General features: G+C 43.7%; 1 long non-coding RNA gene across 1 annotated transcript; it reads left to right on the forward strand.

The window, feature by feature from the left end:
• The first annotated feature begins 852 nt into the window (after nucleotides 1–852).
• LOC306665606 lies at nucleotides 853–21,339 on the forward strand. Its single transcript, XR_013765080.1, has 5 exons — nucleotides 853–1,281; nucleotides 11,738–11,792; nucleotides 16,488–16,578; nucleotides 18,076–18,140; nucleotides 20,132–21,339. It is a non-coding gene; the product is annotated as an uncharacterized lncRNA (long non-coding RNA).
• The last annotated feature ends 4,389 nt before the right edge of the window (nucleotides 21,340–25,728 follow it).

Here is a 25,728-nt window from a genome sequence, read left to right on the forward strand (position 1 = left end):
ACTTTGGTCCTGCCCCACCAACTCTCTATACACTTCTGCATGCACTTCCCTCTCATTTCTTTGGGTTCCAGGACATTTTCCTACCCGCTTTGTAAGCCAGGGACTCTGACTACAGAGCAGGTATAGCAGCTACACAAGACTGAGGACCCCCAAGGCCACCCCAAGCCTGGCCTGAATTCCTCTTTCTCTCTCTCTCTCTCTCTCTCTCTCTCTCTCTCTCTCTCTCTCTCTCTCCCCCTCTGGGGCCGCTGCCCACGCTGGCTCAAAAGGCTCTTCTCCCCCACGCTTAGTTCTGCCTGGGACACAGTGTCCCAGCTCCCCTTTCCTGATGTCCCCATAGCCACACGCACACATACACACACACACACACACAAAGGGCTTTTTTCATTCTAGGAGTCTGATGTTGCATGGGAGTCCCTATAGGGAGGCAGTCAGAGGTGATAAAAATAACAAGCATGGGGGCGTTGAAATGTTCCAAAATCTACCAAGTCTTTTCAGCCCTGGGCACCCTGGTCTGTGTTTCTGACACCATTCCAAAACTGTCACATGTGAGTTCAGGAGAACCCGTGACCTTCACTTTCACTCCCCTGGGACTGGCTTGCCAAGCCCCTTGCCCCTCCACATAGGCTTCAAAGCGTCTGTACAGATGGCAGTGGTGGAAAGTAAAAAGCAGAGCCCAGGGCACTAATGGCTGGAAGGGTGGTTGCTACAAGGCAAATTGCAACCAGGAAAAGCTTATAAACAGCATTTATGTTTCGGTGCCAGGCTTTATTCGGAGAATTTATTATCAATGCCCAAAGCAAAAGGTATGGTGATGGGCGTGTGTGTGTGTGTGTGTGTGCGCGCGCGCGCGCGTGTGTTCTCAAGGGCCCAAATTACGGATCGGAAACAGGTGCCTTCCCAGAGTCACCCAGGAAGGTAAGGGCAGGCGGCTAGCAAAGGCCATCTGAATAATGGCTCCAGGCTTTACTTGGAGACAGGAAGGGAAGGAAAGGCCGATAGTCTCGCGGGCACGTCCGCCAAGGGAAATAGGGCTGCTGGGTAGCCTCTCCCTCTGCAGCCGCAGGGTCAATGCTTGATCTAAAAGAGTAAGGCTGGAGGTGTGCGGCTGCCCGAGGCCAAGATGGCCCCCGCTGCGTCGAGCACGCAAGCGTACCCTTTTGTGGGCGGAGTCTCCAAGGACGCGCCCCCTTCCGCTTCTCGCTTTGGCGTTTTTGAGAATAACGGCGTAGGGCACGGAGGGAAATGCTGCGGATGACTTCCGGCTGGAACTAAAGCGAGGTAGGCAGTGACCCGAACTGTGATCTTCTCTGCTTCTCTTAAGTAAGGACTTGGAACACTGACCCGAAAGAAACGGAGAGCTTCAAAAGATTTTAGCCTTTTGATGTTCGCCTAATTGGGTTGGATTTTTTTTTTTTTTTTCATGTGGTGCTGGGGGTCAAACCCAGGTCACTGTTCACACTAGACCACAAGCACTTTACCACTGAGTTTTAGACCTAACCCCCACCCCACCCCTTTCCCCCCACCCCACTTGTCTTTGCCTAGCCTGGCCCCCTCCATACCCTCTATTCTGCCAAGATAAAGTTTCTAAAACCTAACTCCAGTGCATTCTTGAGTTGTCAAAACCAAGGGGGTTGAAGTTAGGATAGACAGAATAAGCCAAGGTCTAGGGGACAAAAGGGAGCAGGCTTTAAGGCAATTGAATCAAGAGAACTTGTGGGTCGGGGTCACAGACCCACTCAGATCATGTGATCTGAGTGACTCAGGAGGCTGAGGCAGGAAAAACAAGTTTGGGACCAGCCAGGGTGCCTTAATGAGACCTGTCTCTAAATTAAAAGTGAAAAAGTCTGGGAATGTAACTCAGTGTTAGAGCACCTTTGGGGTTCAATCCCCAGTGCAACAATTAAAAAAAATAAAAAAATAAAAGATAAAAAAAACTTACTCCTCAAAAGTTATAGTTCTTCTGAAATTGTGGCTTATTTCCACCAATATATCTGGATTCATCATAGTTTATTACCCTTGAGTTCACAGTCCAACCAGTGTTTAGCTGTCATCTGTTCAGTTCTGCAATATCCAACTTTCCTTGTTGACAGCAGCCTTGCATTCTCCCTACCCCAACCCAGCAGTTTCACCTTCATGTGGTTTTGTTTGTTTGTTTTTTGTACCAGGGAGTAAACCTGGGGTGCTTAACCACTGAGCCACATCCCCAGCCCTTTTTAATATTTTATTTAGAAACAGGGTCTTGCTGAGTTGCTTAGAGTGTCACTAAATTGCTGAGGCTGGCTTTGAACTCAGGATCCTCCTGCCTCAAGCCAATGGGATTACAGACATGAGCTGCTGCACCAAGCATGTATTTGTTTTATCTGCTCCGAAGAAAGTTGATTTTAGGTCACTGAATATCCATTCAAATCCTTCAATTTGAAAAAATTATTTTCCTAAAACCACTCCTTATATTTGAACAAGTTTTTATGACCCAGCCACCTGGACAACATAAAAATAAAACTAAAAAGAATTAATTAGTTAATTAAGATAAATAGAAACACCATATCCTGCTCTAGTTATACACGCTTCAGACGCAGAGGCCCCTGATTCCAGACAGATTAAATTCAATTTGAGCAGGGCAGATACTCCTAATCTGGGGTGTGTGTGTGTGTGTGTGTGTGTGTGTCTGAAGTTGCCAAAGATTGCTGGAGTTGTTCAAAGTCAGGGGTCAAAAAACCAGTGCAATTCAGCTTCTAGGGTATGCTCACCAACTGCTGGGACATGTTAAAAATAAACATAAGGGGGAAAAATGAACACAAGGCTCTTGGGATATAAAAGTAAGATATGGGCACCAGGAGGATTCAGTCCACCAGGTAATAGAACAAAAGTGATGAACTAGCCTACTGAGAGCACTGTGACTAGAAGCAGAGCCCCTGGAAATTTTGATGACTGATGCAGTAGAGGGGTGATTTCACATCACCAAGATCAGGTGATGGAGTATAACAGGCAAAACCCAGACTTGAGAAAAGTCATTTCGTAACTATTCTGGAATGAGTTATCCTAGAATATGAGGACTGGCCCCAAAGGGTTTGAGACCATGAAAGGCAAACAGATCCAGGATTGCATAGGTGCAGTTTCTTGGAGGAATTATTGATAAAAGTGTGGCCCTGGGCAGCAGAAAGACTAGTTGGAACCCCACAGTTTGGATCAGAAAGAGGGACATATTTGCATTAGAACAAAAGGTGACTTTATCTGGGTTGGAATGAACCCAGTGTATCTTAAGCAAATATTGAAGAGTCAGGCTCATCGGTGGAGCTAGGTTCTGATTATAAAGTCCCACATATGACTCTAATGTATTAGTTTTTTCTATTTATGGTTTGCTGGGAAATTATGCAGGAAAAACCTTCTAGGGTTACTCAGGGGCACTAATGGCAGCTATGACTCAAGATGGCTGCAGTCATGTCAAAATGAAGCCATACAATAGTTGACACAAATCTAAAACCACAGAATCTCCCTGCATCTGGAGTATGTGAGTTTGCAACAGATGTGGGCAGGAACCAAATGGATGCATGTGAGGGCGTGAATGTACGTGTGTGACATTTGGTGAGTAACAGGAGTGGGCATTGATGGTTAGAATCAACGTAGGAATCAATACAACTCAGCTGCATTATTCTCAGCCCTTTCTTTGCAATCTTGGAACTATCCCTGGTTCCCAGTGCTTCAATCTTTTCCAATCAGCTTTGGCTAAGGACAAGCATGAAGACAACTGAAATCTGTGTGCTCCATGATGTCACTAGGTGAACCTTTTCTGTAAAGTTCATGGCACAGACATATGTGATAACTGGCTACATGGAAGCTGGGTTCACCAACCTTCTAAAGTTTTGACCTAACCCTCTCGAACCTGACCTCTGATCCCATTGGCAACTTCTCCAGTTTATTTCTAGTGGGTAGTTAGGCTTTATCAAAAATCAACAGTGGGCTAGGAATGTTGCTTAGTGGTAGAGCACTTGCCTAACATGCACGAGGTCCTGGGTTCAATCCCCATCTAACACACACACACACACACACACACACACACACACACACACACTCACTCATATAAAAACACAAGAGCCTAGTGTGGTGGCACACACCTGTAATCCCAGCAACTCGGTAGGCTGAGGCAGGAGGATCTCAAGTTTGAAATCAGCCTTGGAAACTTACGGTGACCCCATCTCAAAATAAAAAAGAGCTGGGGTTGCAGCTCAGTGGTTATGTGCCCCTCAGTTCAATCCCCAGTTCTGAAAACAAGAAAACAACAGCAAGAAAAATGTAAAGAAGGGTTATGGGCAGTGTTAAAAGCCAAGTGCTACCCTAGTAAGGGGCTGTGAAAATCCCCCTGGTGAGATGTGTAGTGTAATGGGCAAGACTGTATTTGTTTATGTATGTATGTATATATGTACTGGTACTGGGGATTGAAGACTGGTTCTCACTAAATTGCTTAGGGCTTTGCTCAATGAGTGAAACTGGCTTTGAACTCCAGATCCTCCTGTCTCAGCCTCCTGAGCCGCTGGGATTACAGGTGTGCACGATCGCACCTGGCAAGACTGTCTTAAGGTGACCTTGGATTTTCATTCTGGGTGGCCTGAACAATGTCATTAATTCTCCTGGTGAAAGGGGTCACACCTAGGTTCTAAAACTCAGTTTACCATAGGACTGAGAACGGCTCTTGAGTATCCCACACATAGAACCCGCCCCCCGCATCCCTGTGGGGCACTGTGATATGCGCAGGCCCACCACATCCAGGCTGGCATGGAAATCAGCTGAGGCCTAGACACATCTGGATGTAAATTCCTTCAAAAACAAAGTTCTTAATTTGTCTTCCAGGAAAAGCCTCCAGGCTTTTACTAAGGATTCTAGGATTCAGGACTGGGATTGTAGCACAGTGGTAGAGTGTACAAGGTTCTGGGTTCAATTTCCAGCACTGCCAAAAAAAAAAAGGATTCTTAGGACTTTGAAACTATAGTTTTTCAAAAATGGACATGAGCAGATGCCAGGTTGTTCAATTCAATGACATCACAAGCTCAAAATCCCTCTTGCAGAACACAACTGTCCCAAGAAACATGTACCTTTTTGTCATTCAACAAATAAGCAGTTTCTCCTTTCTCCCTTCCTATAAGTTCCCCCACTTCCAACCAGTCCAATCCAGTCTGGGAGGAGAGTTGAGTTTATAGCTACTAGTCTCCTTGCCAGTGGGCCACAATCCCTCTTTGAGCCGGGGTTGTGGCTCAGTGGTAGAGCACCTACCTAGCATGTACAAGGCCCCGCACTCAATTCCCAGTGCTGTAAAAATTTAAAAGGAAAAAAAGTTTCTCTTTTTGCAAAACAAAATCAAAACAAAAATCAGTGCCATGGTATTGACTCCTGTGTGCATCTGACAGTGAGCCTTGCTCAATGACAACAGCCTCAGACAATTCCTGTAGTGGACTGGCACCCTACTCCAGACTGTGTGGTGCCAAGCAGCCTGGTATTCCTTGGTTTACAAGGTCACTCTCTCAGGTTGGTCCTATGCAAAGGTAGAGGGATGGTAGAAAGGCCCTTAATGAGAACACACACTGTGAAGTGGACTCAGCTACTGCTGTGCTGGTGGCCTCTCACAGGAGGAGAGCAGGATCAGGGGACCCATGTAGTTCCCCTACCTCCTGACCTTGTGTGCGTGTGTGTGTCGAACCCAGTCAGGGGCACTGTACCACTAAGTTACACTCCCAGCCCTTTTTCTTTTTTATTTTGAGTTGGGTCTCATCCAGTTGTTGAAGCTGGTGTGAATTTGTGATCTTCCTGCCTCAGCCTCCCAAGTTGCTGGAATTACAGGCATGTGCTATAGCACCTATAATTGACCACTTGTTTTCTGTTTACCCAAGAAGGCCTATTGCCAGGTTGTGTGATGTTGCATAATTTGTCTCAAATCCAGAGCATGACAGGAAGAGAACTAGAGCAGTTTTATTTAAGTGAAAAGTAACTGGTAGAGGGTGAAGGAGGAGAGCTGGAGCACAGGGTGCCAGGGGGAGGAGGCCCTCTCCTGCTACATTGGACTCTTCTGCTAGCTGCCCAGAAGCCTTCCTGGCACCAAGGTTTCTTGTCACTCTGCCTCTTCTGCTTGCGGCCTCCCTAGGAAGATGTAGGCTTTTCACTCAGCTTCCCATCTCTGACCTCAATTCCAGTGCAAAGGCCTTGGAGCGTATTGTCTGCTTTTGTTTTCCTTTTTTTTTTTTTTTTTGAGTTGGGGATTTTGCTCTGTTGCCCCAGCTGATATTAGACTTGTAATCTCAAATGATCCTTCTGAGTACCTGGAACAACAGGTATGTTAAGCATGTGCCACCACACATGGCTTTTAAGTTAAATGTATGCCTGCCTTATGCCAGGTGTGGTGAAACACACTTGTAACCCCAGCTACTCAGGAGGCTGAGGCAGGAGGATCACTTGAGACTGAGAGTTCAATCCCAGTCTGGGCTGGGGATGTAGGTCAATGGTAGAGCTCTTGCCTAACATCCACCAGGCCCTGGTTAAACCCTGGGTTCAATCCCCAGTACTACAAAATAAGGTATAACTAACTAGGTGCAGAGACACACATCTGTATTTCCAGCTACTCAAGAAGCTGAGACAGGAGGATGACAAGTTCAAGGCCAGCCTCTGCAATTTAGTGAGACCCACCTCAAAATAAAAAATAAAAAGGATGTAGCTCAGTGGTAAAGTACCCCTGGGTTCAATCCTCAGCACCAAAAAAGGTTGTTTTGCAGGTCTTCAAACATGCTAAGCAAATGCTCTACTACTAAACTATACCCCAGTCCAGAGGTATATTCTCAATGTTCCAGATTTTGGTAATGGTCCTTCCTCTGGATCCACCCAGACCAGTGGAGGAGGGATGACCCAGGCTAGAAGTGCTGCATCAAGAAAATACAGGGGGCTGAGTACAGGATGTGTTAGAACTTAAACCCTTTTTAGCTACCAATCTATGAAAACACCAATAAGGTTTAAGTATGTTACCACATGGAACTTAAGGAGTTAGCATTTTAACTTTGTAAATTAATCAGATGTCTCTAACAAACACATTTGAGTGATCCCATACGTGTCAAATCTACTGATTTTACTGTAAAAACCAAGATATCAAACAAGTATATTGTATAGTATTATAGTATCTGCCGTCTCTTTACCGTGGAAGGAAAGTCTTAGAAACAATTGCTATTAGACCTTTTATAGATAGCATTTAAGAAAAACAAAACAAGAGTCCTAGAAGAAAAAAGGATAATGGCCATTAGCATAAGAGCTCAAGGAAGAGAGAGGGAGGGAGAAGAGAGAGAGAAGGAGAAAAAGTTTGGGTTTGCAGGAAGAGCAAAGATAACATAGGGAAATCTCCATTTCCCTGAGCACTCTCAGAAATTAAAAAGATCCCTAAAAATGTTGGGATCTAAAGTGCCATTTGGTTTGAGGTCTGGGGTGAGGCGGAGGGACTCTTAACTAAGAGGCAACCCAGGGGGTCTGGGTGGGGACTGAGAATGAGCTGCCCATTGTGAGAGAGGAATTGGTGAATGTAGAGGTGAGGCATCCCTTGGCCCCCAGGGAATCACAGGAGCAAAGGACAAGTTATCCAGGGAGTCGTTGCTAGCACTAGATAAGCGTTGAGGCTAAGCCTGTAGGGGTCCCTGGGTGCCCGGGCACCGGGGCTTTCTAGAGACAAAAATGTCATAGAGAGAACCCAGGACCAGAGTAGGTCTCGGAAGAGGCCCAGTCTGGAGCTTTCCTGCCTCTCAGGAAAGAGTCCCCTGCAGCCCGGGCTCCCCCAGCAGTCAGCATAGGGATTGAGCACTAGGTGCAAGAACGGTATCTGGGGGTTCCCCCCACCTGCGGAGAGCCTTCGGGGTGCCAGACACTCAAGGGTCACTTCCCAGGTAACCAAAAGCCAGGGAGAAGCCACTTACCAAATGAGGCCCATGTCTGGATATGGAAGAGAGTGTCCAGGCGAATGGAAGGTCAGACCAGCATCTGCAGGGGTGGCGTCTGGGGCACCAGATGGGATTCGCCTAAGTGGTGGTAGAAGAGCCCATCCGAGTCACCGCACCAATGAAAGCACCCAGAAACCGTGGACACGGAACTCACTCAAGAGATTTTATTAAGCGGACAGGCAGAGTATCTGCACTCAGGGTGAGAGAGAGAGACAGAGCAAGAGTGAGCAAGAGAGGGAGCAAGAGTGAGGAGGAGAGTGAAAGCGAGGAGAGAGAATGGCGGGGGAGCTATTCTTAAGTAGTGGAATTTCAGAAGACATCTATTGTTTCTTGAGTCTATGTGAACATTAGTTCAAAGAAAGGCTGGCAGAACTTTTAATTTTCCTTTTGTGTGGCAAAGTGGCAAAATGCTTTCATGTTTCAGGCTATTAAACTTTAAACAAATCATGCTCTAAGGGTCCTGTTATAGAACATTAAGTGATATAAATATTCTTATTAACACAAAGAGGGGCGAGAGTGAAGAGAAGGTTTGAACACTGGGAATCTACCAGCTTGCTGTTGTGGTGACAGAAGTTAGATTGGGCAGAGCCCATGGCTAAGAGTTCTCAGGAGCCCGGAGAAGGGAAACAGGAGAGGAAGGGGTGTCCCCACAACTTCTCTGATTTCCCACATAGGAGCAGACCTTCAGTGAGGGTCATCACCATCCCTGACAGGTCTGCAGCCAAAGCCAAGGGAGACCCTGACCCAGCACTGAGGTTTTCATAGAGAGAGAGAGAGGGAGAGAGAGAGAGAGTGTGAGTTCAGGGCCACCATAGAAGAGCTCTGAGGACTCTACACGCGTAGAGGGAAGGCTGTCCAGCTTCGAATTCTGTGGTGGGCGAGGAGGTCAGCAACGGCAAGAGGCAGAGACACCCTATGGTGGATATTGGCTAGGGAGGAGCGGGCATGGTCAAGGCAACTTGGATCCCTGTGAGGGGAGAGCCAGCAGGCAATGACTGTGGATTCCATCCCAGATTTCTACTGTAAGGCCCCCAAAAAGGAAACCCCAACTCTGTCCCATGGATCCACAGCAACCCCAATCAACCGCAGGAGGCGTCACTTGATGCAAACCGCAAGAGGTGTTTATTCCAGCGCGCTGGGACCCAACTCGAGGAGTCGAGTCCCGAGCAAAAAATCTTGTAGGTTTATAAAGGCAGAAACCACACATCGGGAGGGGTCGCACATGAAAGGGAAAAGGGGGACAAAGCTGCTGGGAAATTTCAAAGGGGGTCTGGGTTTGCTGATAACATACAACATGTTTCACAATGTTTTACAACAGGGCGTAGATTCTGGTCAATAGTTTCTGGTAATCCTACTGTTTGAGCACTATCTGGCTATCTGGCTCAATTTACCCTTTTATTCTCTGTTTGGGGCTGTTTCTTGGAACAGCTTTAAGGGCTTTGTTCCCATTACTGGGAGGGTGACCTTAGGGAGTTGAGACAATGGGAGGGAGACCTTAGGGAGTTGAGATAACTGGGAGGGTGACCTTAGGGAGTTAAGATAACTGGGAGGGTGACCTCAGACAGCTTAAAAAAAATGTCCATTCTTTCACTACCCAGCAACATTTTCTTCTCCCTTCTACTAAATATATTTTTGTACCTAGAACCTTTTATTTTTCTTTCCTGTATGTTGACCCTCTTTTGTTCACATTCCGAAACAACTCTTAGAAATTTCTGAATTTAGATAAATTACTCCATTTTAATACAGTACTAAACAATTGAAATTTTTGAATCCCTTTGTATATAGAAGAGTGCACGCTTGTAATCCCAGAGGCTCAGGAAGCTGAGGCAGGAGGATCACAAATTCAAAGTCAGCCTCAGCAACTTAGTTAGGCCCTAAGCAACTTAGCAAGACCCTGTCTCAAATAAAAAATAAAAAGGGCTGGGGATGTGGCACAGTAGTTAAGTAGTTAAGTGCCCCTGTTACCAAAATCCCTGGTACCAAAAAATAAAAATAAAAATAAAATAAAAAATGGTTCAGGAGACCTGTGGGGCCTAGAATAGATGTGTCAAATCTGGTCTGGGGTGACCCAGGGAGGCTTTTCAGAGGAGGAAACAATAAGCCATTCCCTTTAACAAACTCATGTGTCATGTTCACACAGGTACTCCTGACCTTCTCTCTGACTTTCCAGACATTTTTTTTACTCCCTGCAGTCAGATGACCCAGACACTTTCTGGAGTCTCTATAGCAACTTTTACCTCTCCCAGTCCCCCAGCCCATTCCACAATTTTTTTTTTTTTTTTTTTTTTTTTTTTGTGGTGCTGAAGATTGAACCCAGGGCCTTGTACTTGTGAGGCAAGCACTCTACCAACTGAGCTATATCCCCAGCCCCCACATTTTTTTTTTTTTTCCCTTACTTCCAGTACTGGGGTTTGAACCTAGGACATCATCCATGATGGGTAAGCACTCTATAACTGAGCTACATGCCCAGCCCTTTTTATTTTATTTTGAGGCAGGATCTAGCTAAATTTTCCAGGCTATCCTCAAACTTGCCATCCTCCTGCCTTAGCTTCCAAATTACCTGGGATTACAGGTGCACTCCACCACACCTGGTCTACACTCCCTATTTAACAATATCACCTGGGATGTCTTCTACCATTCTTTATATCAATGTCCAACCTTTAACACCCCCCTGCTAATTCCTTTTCTCCCAGGAATCCCTCAGTGACCAACTCTGGGTAAGTTTCTCCAGGTGGAATCTATTCTTTGGATAGTTAGTGGCCTTGTTCAAGTAGAAAAAGTATTGCATTTTACATTTTGGAACCCTATGTATAAGTTTTTTTTTTTTTTTTTTTTTTTTTTTTTGTCTTGGGAATTGTACCCAGGGTTGCTTTACCACTGAGCTACATCCTTCTATACCCCCAGCCCTTTTTATTTTTTATTTTGAGACAGGGTCTCGCCAAGTTGCTTAGGGCCTTGCTAAATTGCTGAGACTGGCCTCGAACTGTGATCCTCCTCTTTTTTTTTTTTTTTTTTTTTTTTTTGGTGGTGGTGCTGGGGAACGGAACCCCAGCCCTTACGCATGCTAGGCAAGCACTCTACCAAATGAGCTACATCCTCAGCTTGTAATCCTCCTGAATCTGCCTCCCAAGTCATTGGGATTTCAGGTGTGCACCACCACACAGGGCTGTAATTCGCTTTTTTTTTTTTTTTTTTTTAATAGTTTGTTTGGCCTTTCACAATTTTTTTTTTTTTTTTTTTTTTTTTTTTCCTCATGCTGGGAATTGAATCCAGGGCCTTGTACACACTAGGCAAGCACTTTACCACTAACCTACATCCCCAACCCTTCAATTTTTAAAAGAATATTGTTAAATAAAAATAACAAGGGGCCATTGTTTTGAGCTAGGTTCCTACATTAAAATATCAAAAATCAAAATGGAATCAATCATGCTGAAGTTCTGAGTTCCCAAACCAAATCTGTTATCTGACCTTGGCAGAAATTAGGATAGAAAGATAGCAGCCAGGTTTCCTAAACAAACTAGTCTCAATTGGCATGACAATGAAGTTCCCTGTACCTTAATCCTTACATTCCTTAGTCTTCTAATTCTTACAAAAAGTAGCAGATGTTAACCAATTAGTTATTTTCTATTGCTTACTTTCCCTGTCCCCACCTTACAAGGAAAGTAACTTTGAAATTACCAATCTCTTTTTGTTCTTTGTTTCTGCTTTTTTTTTTTTTTTTTTCAGTCATTTTCTATCAATAAAACCAATTTCTTCTTTTTTCTTTTCTTTTGCAGTACTAGGAATTGAACCCAGGAACATTTTGCCCGTGAGCTACATCAACCTCTTCTGGTCTGTATATCTGAAAACATATTGTGTGTGTGTGTGTGTGTGTGTGTGTGTGTGTGTAGATTATTATTTTGGTACTGGGAATTGAACCCAGGAACATGTAACCACTGAGCCACATCACTTTTTTTTATTTTGAGATAGGGTCTTGCTGAGTTGTTTAGGGCCTTGCTAAATTGCTGAGGCTAGCCTTGATCTTGCAGTCCTGCTTGCCTCAGCCTCCAGAATTCATGGGATTACAGGCAAGCACCACTGGGTCCAACTTAATGTGTTTATTTCCTAATTTGTCTATAATACTTAAGAGAATTTGGCATGTGGAAGAATCTCACAGATGAATCTTGTGATTTCAAATTTAATTTAGTGATTTATTTTAGACTTGTGACTTGAAGCTGAAGGGTAGAAGATATTTTGATTATGTTTGTAAACAATATTAGAATCTTTAAGATGACTTGATTTGCCACATTTGAAAGTTTTAATTATTAGGTTTATGAGAATTATTTACATGCTTCACACTTTTTTTTTTTCCCCTCTCGTTTGACTTGTAAATCTGTCCTTTGAGGAATTTGAAGTGCTTGGGAAAAAAATCAAGTATGTTAAATTTGTAAGTGTAGTTTAAATATTTAAGAGAATTTAATTAACTAGGTTTGTAAATAGTATGAAAAATGTTCAACCAAATTTAATATGTCAAGCCCATGGGCTAATTGAACATTAATCAGGGAACAAGTTATTGCTCTTATTTTTATACAAAATTTATAAGATTTCTAAATAAATCAGGGTATGGAAATTAATCTTAAGAATTTGGGAAAATCTGCTTTCAAATTTACTAATATAAGAAATTGAATATTATTTTCAACATAAGCAATTGTGAATAGTCCTTTTTGCTCTCAAATATCTTTTCCTAGACGTGACTATTCTGTTGTCAAGTGTTTTCCTTCCTGAGAACTCTTTGACCTGGCTTTGCCTTTTATGATGTTAAATAAGATTTCAGGAAACAGTGGTTTGGGCCTGGGCTCCTGCACAGGGCCCAACAAACTAGGTTGAAAATGAAAATGGAGTCATTCATGCTAAAATTTCTTGTCATCAAACCCAAACTAAGTTTTTTGTTTGTTTGTTTTGCTAACTCGGACTGAACCCAATGTTTAGGGCCTCGCTAATTTGCTGAGGCTGACTTTGAACTTGTGATCCTACAGCCTCCCAAGGCTGCTCCCGGGCCGCCGGGAGTACAGGCGTGCGCCACCATTCCTGGCACTCTAAATTCTTATTTGACCTTCCAGGAAATCAGGAGGGATAACAGCCAAAATTCCCAAACTGGCTAGTTTCAATTGGCATGATGATGAAGTTTCCTCTTCCTTAATCCTTATACACAAAAAAAGCTAACCTGAAGTAATCTGATGTTAACCAATCTGCTGTTTTTCTGTTGATCTCTTTCTCTGTTCCCGCCTTCAAAGGAAAGTAACTTTGAAATGACCGATCTGCTTTGTGTTCTTTGTTTCTGCTTTTTTATTTTTTTATTTTCAGCCTCCTGTGTCTATAAAACCAACTCCAGCTGGGCTCATTAGAACACTTCTGTCCTATGAGATGAGGTTTTTGCCCGATTCTAAAACGAACAATAAAATCCACTAACAACTTTAAATTTGTCATTTTGTCCTTTGACCTTGGAATAAGATTCACTAAAATGTAGAAGTAATGATTTCCATTCTACTGGGAGAATTGCTTTTCTTTTGACGCCTGACAGGGAAGACCGGGAAAGGCCTGGGGGAAAGGCGTTTTGACAGTTCACATACTGTCTGAGCACTGAGGAGGTCGCGCCTCCTCAGCAGCAGAGCACCAGCTCATTTTAGCCCGGGACTCAGTCCCGGGGCCGGGCACCCCGGGTTCCCGGCGCCTGGACCGCGGTACCCAGCGCTGCAGGGAGCGGCTCAGAGAGACGCAGGTCCTCCGCGCGCCTAGAGGGGACGCGGCTGGCGGCCCGGGCGGGGCTTGGGGCTCCGGGGCGGAGTTGGCAGCCGCCGCGGAGTTTCTCCGATCCAGCGAGGTTGGTGGGAAACTGCGTTGGAGCGTGGACTTCCGACTCTTCACCTGCTACTCGTCCCTTCCTGCTCTCCTAGTTGTGTTGCAGTCGCCTGGCTCCGCCGGGCCCTGAGAGCCTCGGTGCTGTCCGATGCCTCCGGTCCGTCCGCGCCAACACCTCTTTGGAAGATCAGGGGGGCGTGACAGCACCCTTAGCGGACGAGCCTCCTAACCCAGGAACCCGTTGTCTTGGAGTCCGCGCCTTGGGCTTCGTATATGAAGGGTGGCAGCTTCCGGACGGGTCCCGGCGGGGACCGACGCTGGAGAATTGTGGAAATGCCATCGCACCGCGGGAGGACCTTTGCGGTGACCTCGAGCAGCTCGACTGGAAGGCTCACCTGTTTCTTACTAACTGGGACGTGGGAGGGGGTTCCTCCGGTACCCCATTCGCGTGTGGTGGGGAGTGTCAGAATAGACCCTAAACTGCCTATCATAGTAAGCAGTCTCTTCCTCCTCCTTGTCAGTATTTGTTATTTAAAACTATTTATTATTATGTTAGACAAAAGGCTTGGAATTTGCCCATGTCCCCTGTTGATGCAGCAGAGCATTGCCGAGTAGAGCTGTAGTTCCAGATGTCCTGTATTAACAGGGAAAGAATACTCCCAGATTCGTTTCTTATTCTTATCAAAATACCCAGTCCTAAGGGTTTGTACAGCTGGAGTTCTCTGGAACTAGTCCCACAGCAGAATCCTAGGAGTTATTGGGTGGCCGGCCCATGACCCACACACAGGAGGACTTTCCTGCGAGGACCATATTGCTTTCCAGGTCTCAGACTATACACCAGCCCCAGAGAAAGTATATTTGTCTAACTTCCTCAAATATATGAAATGGGATTTTTTTGCCCTTTTTGTCATGATAATCTCGCGTTAGGATGACTTAGATTTAAATTGGGGGGACATTAGGGTGGAAGACATATAGTTAAAAAAGAAGTCCCTTTCTCTCTAAGCAAGTCTGAGAGCATGCCTGTAATCCTCGAAAGCTGCTCCACTTAATGCTTTGAGTGCAAACCTTGCTGCTTCACTGCAAGTGACATTTATTTTTTTGGTACTGAGGATTTAACCCAGGGAAGCTTTACCTTTGAACTACAGGCCAATATTTATATTTTTTACATTGAGACAGTATCTTACTAAGTTGCTCAGGGTCTCTAAATTGCTGAGACTGATCTCAAAACTTGCTATCCTCCTGCCTCAGCCTCCCGAGCCACTGAACTTACAGGCATGCACCACCATGCCCAGTCAAATGACTTATTTAATTAATTAGTTTAGGTACCAGGGATTGAATCCCCAGGTGCTTATTACTGAGCCACATCCCAACCCTTCCTTTTGTTAGCTTTTTTTTTTTTTTAATATTTTTTAATTGTAGATGGACACAATACCTTTATTTTATTTATATGGTGCTGGGGATCAAAACCAGTGCCTCACACATGAAAGGCAAACACTACCACTGAGCTGCACCCCAGTCCTCCTTTTGTGTTTCATTTAGAGACAGGATCTCGATAAATTGCTTAGGGCTTTGCTAATTTGTTGAGGCTGGCTTTGAACTTGCCATCCTCCTGCCTCAGCCTCCTGAGCTGCTGGCTTTACAGGTATGCACTCCTGCCCCCAGCCAAGTGACTTATCTTAAAACTCATTTTTTTTCTTCCTCCTCCCTTGCAACCACGGAAAGGACTGACATTTTCACCACTTGCCTGGAAGAGTGTCACTACTCACCAAAACAAACAAACAAAAAAGCCCTCTAAACCTGGGAACTGGAGCAATGATTCTCTGAAGGACACTCAGTGGACACTAATTAATTATATCTACTGATAATATTTGGATTCTAGCCCTTGTATTCCTCTTTTAAAAACCCAGCCTTCCCAGAGCAGGGAGACTCAACACCTCTGGGACAGAAGTTCCATGTTTCTTCTTTGCTGGCAAATCAGTAAAAGTAATTTTCCTTTTTCTCAGAACCTTTTCCTTTTTATCAGTTTGGCAACAAAGACAAAGACCAAGCTCCCAGTGACTGGAGGTTGAGTGGGAGGATCTCAAGTTCAAGGCCAACTTCCATTATCTTAGACCCTCAGCAATTTAGCAAGAGCCTGTCTCAAAGTAAAATATTAAAAAGAGCTAGGAATGTAGCTCAGTGGTAAAGTGCCCCTGGGATCAACCCCCAGTACAAAAATAAAAGGCCCACAACCCAAGTGCCTAAGTGTTGGAGAAAATAATGGAAGGATGGTGTAGGTTTTGATTCAGCACTTGATATGGAGGTGTGGTAGAAAGGAGATTCCCAGGATAACATCTAAAAAGGAAACCAAGAAATATAGACTAGGCTTTAAGACCATTGCTAGTATTTCTGTAGTGACTAGCAAAAAACCTTGACCTGAGAAGCCATTTCAGGTAGCTCCGACAGGGAGAAAATGGCATACTGGGGAGTGTGTAACTAGTCTTGGAGAGAGTACGTCCTAAAATCATCAACTGGGGGAGCTCTGGTCACAGAGGGAAACAAATTAGGTATCTAGAGTCAGTGGGAAGGAGCCCAGGGGTAAGGAATTAAGAAGGGCTACTTTTTGTGGCGCCATATTAGAAGATTAATAAGCAGACAGTTGGCTGAATACCCAATTCATTAACATTTTCACCCTTTGCCCACAAATAGGATTTTTATCTTATGAATGTGGCGGTCAGCTGGTTCTTGTGTATCCATGCTGGACAAAGCTGCAACCACGTGTGCTGAGAGACCCAGACTGGTGAGTGTAGAAGGGATTGGGGCTCCTGTCTGCTCTTCTTTCACTTGGAACTTAAAGTGAATAATTCTAACCAAATGCGGTGGTGCATCCCTGTAATCCCAGCAGCTCAGAAGCTGTTTCCTCAACTTAGTGAGACCCCTCAACTTAGTAAAACACTGTCTCAAAAAAATTGAAAGGGCTGGAACTGCAACTCAGTGGTAAAGCCCCTTGGGTTCCACCCTCAGTTCTGGTAGGGGAGTGAATAATTCTAAAAGTTTTTGAGTTATATGTTTTTTCCTCTTTATTGATTTTTATCTTAGGTCTTGCTTTGATGTAGAATTGCTGTGAAGGTCTTTTTTCTTTCTCTCTTTTGCAGTGCTGGGGATTTAACCCAGGGTCTCATGTATGCCAAGCAAGGGTTCTACCATTAAACTACAGAGCTACATCCTCAGTCCGCCCCCCGCTTTTTTTTGGTACTGGGTATTTAAGTCCACAGGTCACTTTACCACTGAACTATATCTGCAATCTTTTATTTTGAGACAGGATCTTGCTAAGTTGCTGGGGATCTTGCTACATTGCTAGGGCTTGCTTTGAACTTGTGATCCTCCTGCCTCAGCTTCCAGAGTCTCTGGGATTACATACATGCACCACCATGCTTGGCAGTAATAATTATTTTTTATAATTTGCTTTTCATTTTCTAACAATAGAAGTAATTGTAATTATTGTTCATTATAGAATATTTGAGAAATATAGAAAAGACATAATTTACAAAATTACAAAAGGAAACAAATCATCTCTGATCCCATCCTGAGCTATAACCCCATGTTTAGTAAGAGTTCTGTCAGTATTTTTTTTCCCTGAGTATATATTTAAACTTAGCTGGGATCATTTGATACATCTGTTTTGCAACCTGATTTTTAAAATGTCTTCTTGTGAGGGCTGGGGTGTAGCTCAGTGGTAGAGCATTTGCCTAGCATTTGCAAGGCCCTGGATTCCATTCCTGGTGCTGAAAAAAAAAAAAAAAAGAAGAAGAAAGAAAGAAGGAAAAGCCTATTGTGAACATTTCCCTATGGCATTTTCTACTCTCATTTACATAGTTTTTTAATGGCTGTATAGTCTTACATTATACATGAGCACTATAATGAATTTTGTTCTTAACCGATTCCCTATTGTTGGACATTTATGTAACTTCCAAGCTGTTCTGATTAACCAGCATGCCAATTTACGATCGTATATCTGACAAGCAAATAAGACTATTCTGCAAATTCGTCACACGTCTTTTCTCTATGAGAGAGTATGTAGGAAATCAAACTGTATAGAATTCAAAAAAGGGGTATTGATTGAGCTCAGCCACTGGAGTCAGCAGGCTATGTGACAGCATGTTGATAAGTTTCTGAACTGTTCCAGTAGGATTGTCTACATTGCAGCTTTCCAGATCTCCTCAGCCACATATCTAGAGATCCCTTTAGGTGAATGGTTCTGCAGGTGATTAATCTTCTCTCCCCTCCCACTCTCAAGGTGCTGAGTGCCCTTTACTGTCATCCCTTGGACTGGCATCTGAACACTTCCCACAGTTGACCTTTGTGAGTATATACTACCTTGCAGGCTCCCCCTCACCCATGACTTACATCTCTTTTCCTTGTGTGCAGAGAATCCCAATCTTTATAGCATCTCAGTAATCATTCGACAAACCGTGTAGTGGTTTTATGCACTCTCGGATGAATACATAGCTAAGTGGGAACCTGTTCAGTACTCCTTTTGGGGGAAGACTTTGCAAATGATTTGACATGTGTTATTTTGTCTTGCTTTCATTTTTGTTTTGAGATGAAGTCTCACTATTTTGCCCAGGCTGGTCTCCTACTTCTAGGATCAAATGATCCTCTTGTCTCAGCTTCCCAAGTAGCTGGGACTATAGGTACATGTCACTGTGTGCCATTCTTATGTGTTATTTAAAAAAAAAAAAAAGTACAGTCTTTTGTTTTTTCTCTATATACTCATTTGTTCAACTTTTTTTCCTTGCACACCTGTATGTGCTAGTTACTGTTCTTGATGCTTGGGATCATCAGTGAATAAAAAACCCAAATCCTTTCTCTTGTGAGTTTATGTTCTAGTGGCATGGGTACTGTTGAATTTTACTGTATAGCATCAGTATATTGCTATCTGCTTATCTACTCTCTTGTTACAGATTTAGTGTGAGTTCTTCCAGTTTTGTTTTGGGTTTTTTTCTTTGTTTTTTTGTGGTACTGGGGATCGAACCCAAGGATGCTCCACCAACTGAGCTACATCCCCAGCCCTCTTTTCTTTTTCTTTTCTTCTTTTGGTTTGGGAATTGAACCCAGGGTTACTATACTGCTGAACTATATCCCAAGCCCATTTTTTAAATTTTATTTTGAGACAGAGTCTTATTAAATTGCCCAGACTGGCCCTAGACTTGTGATCTTTCTGCCTCAGTCCCTTGAGTTGCTGGGATTATAGGCATGCACCCTTGCTCCAGAAAATTCTGCCAGTTTGGATGTTGTAATAGGTATTAATTTAAAAAATGGTGTGTTGGTCAGCTTTCCATTACTGTATCAAAATACCCAAGACAATCAATTTATAAAGTAAAAAGCTTTATTTTGGCCTAAAGTTTCAGAGGTTTCAGCCCATGCTTATTGGTCCTGTGTTAAGATAGTACATCACAGTGGGGAACGTGTAGATGAGCAAAATTGGTCATCTCATGGTGGAGAAGTAAAAAAGAAAGAAAGGGGTTGGAGGTACAGCTCAGTGGTAGAGTACTCGCCTGCCATGTCTGAGACCCTGGGTTTAATTCCCAGGACTGCCATAAAGAGAGAGGGAGCGTGAGAGAGAGAGAGAGAAAAGTGACCAGGGTCCCACTTCAAAGACATAGCCCCAAGGACTGGAAGGCCTCCCAAACTGAGGACTAATCATGGGCCTCTGAGAGACACTTAAGATCCAAGTTATAGCCAGACACAGTGGCACACGCCTATAATCCCAGTGACTTGGAAGGTTGAAGCAGGTGGGTGGCAAGGCCAGCCTCAGCAATTTATCAAGGCCCTAAGCAACTTAGTGACACCCTCCCTGTCTCAGAATAAAAAGGGCTGGAGATGTGGCTCAGTGGTAAAGTACTTCTGGGTTCAATCCCTAGTACCAAAAAAAAAAAAAGATCCAAATTATGATAACTGGATTCAAAATATAGTTTAAGCTGGGTGGGGCGGCACACACTTGTAATTCCAGCAGCTTGGATAGCTGATGCTGGAGGAGCACAAGTTCAAGGCCAAACTGGGCATCTTTTTTTTTTTGTCCTTGTTGTAGATGGACATGATACCTTCATTTTATTTATTTTTATGTGGTGCTGAGGATCGAACCCAGTGCCTCACACATGCTAGGCAAGCACTCTACCACTGAGCCACAGCCCCCCTGCAACTGGGCATCTTAGTGAGACCCTGTCTCATAATAAAATAAAAGGGTTGGGGACATAGCTCAGTGATAAGGTGCCTTGAGTTCAGTCCCCAGTACTAGGTGGTGGTGGTGGGGAAGAGATTAAATAGTGGTATTTTGTTTTGTTTAACTTAAGTTTTTTTCTGACAACATGTGAGATGTGAGAGTGGAAGCACGTCGGAGAAGGAGTGTGTGGTGTGTGCAACAGGCTGCAGCAGTGCTTCATAAACGTGAGAGGGACCCAGTGTGTGGGGTTTCCTCATGAAGATGGGCTCCTAGAACACTCAGACTTGGTTGAATTTTGCTGTGCTTGTTTAAAATGTTTGCAGAGTTGCCTTTGAAACTGATAAACATATGTCAGTTTCTACTGGAATTGCATAGATGTTACAGGTTATTTTGAGGAAACTGACAGTAAGTGGTCCATCCAAAAGCATGATATGCCTCCTTCTTGAGAGCTCATTTGGAGGTTCTAGCAGGGGAGCGCAGCTACTCGTATACCCTTGACTGAAGAACAGTCCTCCTCTATCTGGGAAGGTCTATTGGGGAAGGTCGTCCTCTTCAACCTAGCGCGCATCTTCAGGAGGGACGCACATTGGAGCCATGAGGAGAGGCCAGCCAGATCAGCCAGATCAACCCTGGCAATCAATGGAGTGACAGATGTCACAGCCAGATCGCCCTCACATTCATGCCTCCTTCTTTTATTTAAGTTATTTTGTTCTTGTTTTTTTTGTGTGTGTGTGTGTGTGTGTAATGCTAGGGATGGAAGCCAGGGCCTCACACTTGTTAGGTAAGTGTGCTACCACTGAACTTTATCTCCAATCCTTTTTATTTTTTATTTTGAGACAGAGTCTTGCTAAGTTGCTTAGAGCTTCACTGAGTTGCTGAGGCTGGCCTCGAACTTGCAATCCTCTTGCCTCAGCCTCCCGAGTGACTGTTATCACAGGCATGCACCACCATGCCTGGCTACATATATTGTTTTATTTTTTATTTTTTATTTTTTTACTGATGTAGAGAGAAATGGTATTGGTTGATATTTTATCTAACTTCTTTGCTGAACTCTCTTTTTAGCAATAACAGAATTTTTCTTTAATAGTTTTTTGATTGATTCTAGTTGATTTTCCATGTAAACAATTAGATCATCTGCAAATAGTGAACTTTTCTTCCAAAACTTTATGCCTTTTATTTGTTTTTCTTTCTTTACACTACTGACCAGGATCTCTAGTACTATGTTAAGTACTAACAGTAGTAGAAGCTACCTTTTGTTCCTGATTATTTTTCTTTTCTTGAAGCACTAAGGATTGAACCCAGGTCCTCAACATACTAGGCAAATACATCCGCAGCACATCCTGATATTTTTTTTTTTTTTTTTTAATTTTCTTTAGTTGTCAGTGGACCTTTATTTTGTTTATTTATTTATATGTGGTGCTGAGGCTCAAACCCAGGGCCTCATACATTTCAGGCAAGCACTCTTACCACTGAGCCACAACCCCAGCCCCTCTTCTTGATCTTTTCTGATTTTGCTGTGTGTGTGTGTGTGTGTGTGTGTGTGTGTGTGTGTGTGTGCATGTGCATGTGTCGGGATGGAACCCGGAGCCTCGTGAATACTCAGATGAGCTCTACCTCTGAGCTGTACCATAGCCCTTATTCCTGACCTTAAAGAGGATATGTCTAGAGTTTTTCCATGAAGTATATTTTCTAAAGTTTTTTGATAGGTAATCCTTACCAAGTAAAGGAAATTTCCTTCTGTTCTTAGTTGGCTAATTTTTTATGTGACAAATCTTTGGGAACATTTCTAAAAATATAGCAGAACATTGTTTATTCAGTATGTCTGGGATCTGACCTATTGCAGATTATTTCCAGGGCTTAACTATCTGAACTCCAAAAAGAACGCAGTGATTAAAAAATTTACATATTTTGGGATATATGTAAAGTTTATAATGTGGGACACAAGGTACTGTTAGAAATAAACAAATTTAAAAGCTTAATGTCTCCGGAAAACTTTATATAAGTATGTGTGACTCATGAGGACATCTTAAATAGCTGACATTCTGTATAGATGAAAAGTATGTCCAGGTTTACCTAAAATTAGAAAAAGATAATGTTACATAAAGTGGGAATACTTAATAGTTTAAAAATAATAGGTTTACTTAATATCAATTCTCATATTGGGAAACACAAGTAGTAGTAATAAAATAGCAACTGAATTTTCTTTTACTGGCCTACTCATGGATATGATATAGAAATGTGGGAAAAGATCAAATTTTTCACTGTCTACCCAAGGAGTAGGTGGAGGCACAACTTTTTTGTTTTGTTTTTGTGTTTGGTTCTGGTGACTGAACCCAGGGTGCTTTTCTGCTGAGCCACATCCCCAGTCCTTTTATTAATTTTTTAAAATTTTTAATTTTTTGATGAATCTTTATTTATTTATATGTGGTGCTGAGAATCAAATCCAGTGCTTCACACAGCTCTCTACCACTGAGCCACAACCCCAGTCCTTTTTATTTTTTATGTTAAAACAGCATCTTAGTTGGGTGTGATTGTGCATGCCTGTAATCCCCATGGCTCTGGAGGCTGAGGTAGGAGGATCACAGGTTTGAAGTCAACCTCAGCAACTTAGCAAGGCTGTAAGCAATGTAGTGAGACCCTGTCTCAAAATAAAAAATAAATAAAAAGGGCTGAGGATGTGGATCAGTAGTTAAGCACCTTTGGGTTCAATCCGTGGTACCAAAAAAAAAAAAAAAAAAAAAAAAAAGAGTCTTTCTAAATTGCTTTAGCTGGCGTCCAATTTGCAGTCCTCTGCCTCAGACTCCCAAGTCTCTGGAATTACATGCATGTACCATGGTGTGACCAGCAGGTTTGTCTACTCCTGCTTTGAGCTTTCTGATTTCTTCCTGAGTCTGTACATCTGGTAGTGAATGCACGTGGTCGAAGTTCTCTTATGTTAAAGAAGTCAAGAGGTAAGCGGTTCCAAGCAGTGTAACTGCAGGATCCCTCTGGTTTTCCCACTTCCATCTCCTGCATGTGTCATTTTTTTTTTTTTTTTCCTTTTTCTAGTAGCAGGAATTAAACCCAGGGGCATTAACCACTGAGCTCCATCCCTATCCCTTTTTTATAACATTTTATTTAGAGACAGGGTCTTGCTGAGTTGCTTACAGCCTTCCTACATTGCTGAGGCTGGCTTTGAACTCGCTATCCTCCTCCTCCCCAGCACTGGGATTACAGGCATGGGCCACTGCACCCACAGTATGTGTCTTCAAGGTCACATCATGATCAGAAAATGACAACCATACCTCCAGCCATCACATCCACATTCCAGGCAGAAAGAAAGAGGAAGCTACGTCAGCTCCCCCTTAAGCACATGTCAGTCCATAGGGGGATCTTGTTAAAATACAGGTTCACGTTCACCAGGCATGGGCTGGGCCCAAGATTCACATTTATTTCTAAAAAGGTACCACACTCTGAGTGACAAGGCTTAAGAGAACTTTGAGCAAACCCTGTTCGGCAACTTCTGCTTTCATTTCATTGTCCTGAACTGTATCATGTAACCTGCCCTGGATACAGGAGAGGATGGGAGATGGGGTTCTGTTTACTTTATTTACTTTTGCAGTGCTGGGAATTGAACCCAGGTCCTCATGCCTGCCAGGTAAGTGTTCTACCACCTAGTTGTATTCCCAATCCCCTATTTATTTTATTTATTTATTTACTTGCAGTACTGAGAATTGAGCCCAGGCCGCTACACCACTGTGCTATATCCTCAACCATTTATTTTTCAGACAGGGTCTTGCTAAATTGTTGAGATTGTCCTTGAACTTGTGATCCTCCTGCCTCAGCTCCCTGAGTCATTGAGAGTATAGGTGTGTTCCACCATGCCCAGCTCTGATGTGGTCTTTCTAGCTGAGCTCTGAATGCTGCTGTGTTTTGTACTAGGAAAGGAGGGGAGAAGGGTGTTGATAGGCAAGTAGCAGCCTAGGCCCCAGGTAACATTTGTCTGCTTGTGTGAATTTGGGGAAGTTTCTTTTCCTTTTTTTCTTTTTTGGAACTGGGGATTGAACATAGGGGTGCTTAAATGCTGAGCCACATCCCCAGCCCTTTTTATTTTTATTTTTATTTTTGAGACAGGGCCTCGATAAGTTGCTGAGGCTGGCTTTGAACTTGTAATCCTGTCTCAGCCTCCCAAGCATGTGCCAGGCTTTGTGGTCTACTTTTATGGAAATTTCTTTCTGGAAATGGCCTCTGTTATGTCGGAAATTAGGTGACTGTAGGAGACAAAGCTGAGCAGCCAGAACAAAGACCAGCCCACCAAAGGTGACCAGAAAGTTCACAGCAAGGTGGAAAGTTCCACTGACCCTTCACACCCACCTGTCACTCAACAGGACCCCCTCCCATCCCAGTCTATAAAAACCCTGGGCAGCCAGGGCCACGTGCGATTTTCTCATGGTCCCTATACCCCTGGGGGTTTGGGAATTTCGCCCGAGAGCCAAATTCCAATAAAGCTTGCTTTGGCCACTTTCTATCCCATTTTATTTGGCTGCTAACTGTGCCCACCAAGCCCGCCGAGTTTACATTTGGTCCCGCCGTTGAGCCCGCCAAGCCCATCCGAGCTTACAGTCTCAGTGAAGCCAAAATAACTAATATATGTGAAGTGGTGTGTCCTGTCATTCTTCCCAGATAAGAGATTCTGTTCTTGTTTTTCCCATTGTGATTTGTGAAAGAAGTGACTGTGACATAAGAAATACATATTTGATCTCTGCATCCCTTCTCCTTTCTGGCTCCTACAACTCTTGGAATCTCAAAGTGATAAATGTCTTTTTGTATGCTAATGAGATGATGTTGCTGGGACTTCTGGGCAGCTTCAGTGGGTGCTGGTTATCTGGAAACCAACTGTGGGATTAGAGGTTGCAGCTTGCAGCCCCATCCAGCCCCAGCCTCCTGGCAGGGAAGAAGGGCTGATAGCTGAGTTGACCACCGGTGGCCAGCGATATAATAAACTGTGCCCACATAATGAGGCCTCCATAAAACACAGGATTCCAGAGCTGTGAACCCTGAACACCGAAGTGCAGGAGGGGTGGTACAGCTGAGAAGACACCAGGCTCCAGCCTGCCCACACCTGCTGGGCCTTTCTTCCTTCCAGCTGCTCCCTATTCATGTCCTTCATAGGGAATGGGAACCTGTAAGGGAAGTGCTTCCAAGATCTACCAGCCACAGTAGCAGGTGGTTGATCCTAAGACGTGACAACATGAACTTGATTGGCCTCTGAAGTGGGGACAGTCTTGTGGGACTGAGCCCTCAACCTATGGGATTTGATGTGTCCCATGGTAGCGTGTCCTACGAGACACTACCTCCAGGTAGATAGTGTCAAAATTAGGTTGTAGTACACCTAGTTGGTGTCAAAGAGGAGAGAACACAATTTTCCTTCAACCCTCATAAATTCCTGGCTGGGAAAGATTCCTGCAACAAAGAATAGTTGAACAAGAGCAAAGCACGAAAGTTTATTAATATAATGTTGGCTCAGAGGCTGCTTTTGCTGAAAAGCACTGACTCTTGGGTATGTAAGTATCTGATTGGTAACAAAAAGCAAAATAAAAGCTTGGCATCTCTGCCTTCATTTTTGCATCTGACTCCTTTACTACCATAAACTTGGGGTCAAATTCCTGTTCACCTCTGCCTGGAGATGTAGTAATCACTTAAAAAGTGTTCCTCTAAAGCTGGTAATCTCTCTCCAAGACTGAAAAC

This window comes from Sciurus vulgaris (assembly GCF_902686455.1).
Source record: "Sciurus vulgaris genome assembly, chromosome: 7".
Lineage (NCBI taxonomy): Eukaryota > Metazoa > Chordata > Mammalia > Rodentia > Sciuridae > Sciurus > Sciurus vulgaris.